This window comes from Aplysia californica, unplaced genomic scaffold (assembly GCF_000002075.1).
Source record: "Aplysia californica isolate F4 #8 unplaced genomic scaffold, AplCal3.0 scaffold00078, whole genome shotgun sequence".
Lineage (NCBI taxonomy): Eukaryota > Metazoa > Mollusca > Gastropoda > Aplysiida > Aplysiidae > Aplysia > Aplysia californica.
In genome coordinates, this window is record NW_004797348.1 from 938,419 (window position 1) to 941,414 (window position 2,996).

The following is a 2,996-nucleotide window of genomic DNA, read 5'->3' on the forward strand; positions in this document are numbered from 1 at the left end:
GTCCCCGGTTTTTCCCAATATAATTTTAAATTTTTAAAAACCGAAAACCTTATTTCCGGGTTTAGGGGGGGGGGGGGGGGGGTGTCGCAGGAAAGTGTAAAAAAAAGTGTAAGGGCGGGAGGGGGGGGGGCAAAAATTCCCAAACAAAGTGTAAGATTTTATTTGAACAGCCCCAAAACAACGCCGGCCACACCTGCCCAACGTCAGCGAGAGTTTAAGGACCTGACGCATGTGTCAGGGGCACAGAATTCTACACTTAGTGTAGAATTCTGTGGTCAGGGGACAAACTTTTTTTATACTCCAAACAATTTTTTTTTTTTTGGGGGGGGTAGACATTCACATTTAACTTTTGATTTTGATCTAACAAAACTCATATTGGTTACTTTTGATTGCAATGGGCGTAGCAACAATACAATGTATTCCAATAGTTCCGTGGCATTGTTTTAGCTATACATACGCCTTGCAACTTTTGCTACTTTTTCTTGCAACTTTTGCTATTTTCAAATGCAACTTTCTCTGAGGACAGGTTTGTAAAACAATCTTCATGAACACAATGTCTGACCAACTGGTTTATTTAAAGTGTCTTCTCCGAAAAAAAAACCAAGAGGTCCCCCCCCCTCTCTCTCTAGAACACATCACGCCCACCATGAGAGAGCCAAGGATGACAAGTTGTTCCATAAAGAGGAATTGTTTGACAAACTTTCGAAGATATCCTCCTGTCTACAGATTACAATCCAGAAAACGTCAGATTTGCATCAAGTATACATGGAGAACTTTGCAGAGAGAGTGAAAGCCACATTGAGCTATCAAGTGTTCTGCCAAAAGTTCAAGAAAAACAATTTGGGTTCACTTTCAACCAAGAAAGACCAGTGCGACATTTGCACCAGCTTCGAATTAGGAAACCTCACAGAAACAGAATACACAGCTCATCAAATATGAATATGAGGAAAGCCGCAGCTAGACAAGAAAAGGAGAAGGACAGGGAGGCGGCACTGGACCCAGAGAACAAAATGTGTGTCCTTTGTGTGGGGATCCAGTGCGCCCTTCTGGCCTCATCACTAAAGACATCCACCTTATACTATAAGACAAAACTGGCAATACACAATTTTACAATTTAGGATCTTGCCACCAGAGACGCCAGATGATATGTCAAGGATGAAAGTGAAGTTGGTCTGAGCTTCAACAGCTCTGACGCACTAACTGATATTGCAAGCGACTGGCTTCAACCACTTCATCATCTGCAGTGATTGGTGCAACTATTAAAACAGAACTGCTACCCTGGTGAGTGCAATGGCCTCGCTGGCCAAAGAGCTTAACATCACAGTTGAGCAGAAATTATCACCAAGGGCCGTATCCAAATCGAGGTGGATTCAGTCCATAGCACTATTGAACGATGGCTCTAAAACGCACTGATGTACATCCCAATGGACTACGTGAACATCATGCTCCAAGCCAGACGCATCCCCAAGCTCTTTGAAGTTGTATACCTGGGCCACAGCTTTTTCAAAGATTTTGCAAAGGTCGGAGAGCACTAAACAATCCGTCCAGGGAGAAAAGCAGGCGATCCTACTGTCACTGACTTGCAGGCATCAAAGTACACTCCATACTTTACAATTCAGTACCAGCTGAACTTTGATGATGGATGGCAGGCGCTGCAAGGACCAAGAAAGCTGAACACCCTATGTACGACGGTTACTGCTGGACCTCTCTGCAAAGACAGATTGAAGATAACTGCCAAACAGTATAAACACCTACAGGAGTTGAAGGCCGTCGTACCACGATGCTACCACAATTACCATGAAACTTTGCCTCAGTAAGAAGTTTTGAAAGCCATCAAGTCAAATTCGATTATTGTTGAGTCTTTCAAAACAATGGTAACTTTTGTCATATTGCCTTGTTGTAGCCACAGGACACAGAGTGAGACAGGCATGCTCTTCTATTGTCGAGAAAACTCAATAAAGTAGTAGTTGTCAAGCCACGCACCTTGAAGAAAGTTGGCGCATTCTTTGATACTTACAAATTCTTTTTGTATAATAATAATAATATATTATTATTATGAAGCCAATTTCACCCAGACCATTGCTGAGGTAGCAGAGCTTCTGTGTGGCTGTCTGCTTTCTTTTCTTTCTTAGTATTACTTTTTTCCAGGCATTTGAAAGGCCGCCCAGTGCCAATAGTACCGTGTCAGACACTGTCATAAATTCTAAAGGCTTGCTGCTGCTGCTGCTGCTGCTGCTGCTACTGCTACTACTGTTGTTTTTGTTCTTGTTGTAGTTGCTGTTTTTGTTGTTATTGCTGTAGCTGCTCTCCCTTACCCTACCAACCTCCTGTTCTTCTACTTCAAATGTAATTAATATACCTATTGCTGAATTCTGCTTCTTCTACTTCTATTAAATGTTCCAATTTGTGACTGCTGTTTTTGCCAGAATTGACTCCTTAGCACTGAAATAACAGCAGCTAATAGTATGTTGGTAGCAGTAATATCGTTCTCCTCCTCTTCCTTCTTACTCCTCCTCCTCCTTTCTCCTTATCCTCCTCCTCCTTTCCCTCCTCCTTCTTTCTCCTTATCCTCCTCCTCCTTTCCCTCATCCTCCCCCTCCCTTCTCCTTATCCTCCTCCCTTCTCCTTCTCCCTTCTCCCTTCTCCTTCTCCTCCTTCTCCTAATCCTCCTCTTCCTCCTCCTTTCCCTCCTCCTCCCTTCTCCTCCTCCTCCCCCTTCCCTCCTCCTCCTCCTCCTTTCCCTCCTCCTCCCTTCTCCTCCTCCTCCCCTTTCCCTCCTCCTCCTCCTCCTTTCCCTCCTCCTCCCTTCTCCTCCTCCTCCCCCTTCCCTCCTCCTTATCCTCCTCCTCCTTATCCTTCTCCTTCTTCTTCTTCTTCTACAAAAGATCACGACGATTGCAAGAACTGATCAAATACGTTACAGTCAAGTGTGGCTTGGCTGCACTCAACGAAACTCGAGGCCAGCAGTGGCTTCCTGATAAAACCGGCCAACCCAA

The 2,996-nt window shown here is 44.4% G+C and overlaps 1 protein-coding gene across 1 annotated transcript in view; it reads right to left on the bottom strand.

The window, feature by feature from the left end:
* Window positions 1-2,996, bottom strand: part of LOC106011242 (solute carrier family 28 member 3-like) — a 31,749-nt gene that overhangs the window by 25,751 nt on the left and 3,002 nt on the right. The window lies entirely within an intron of this gene.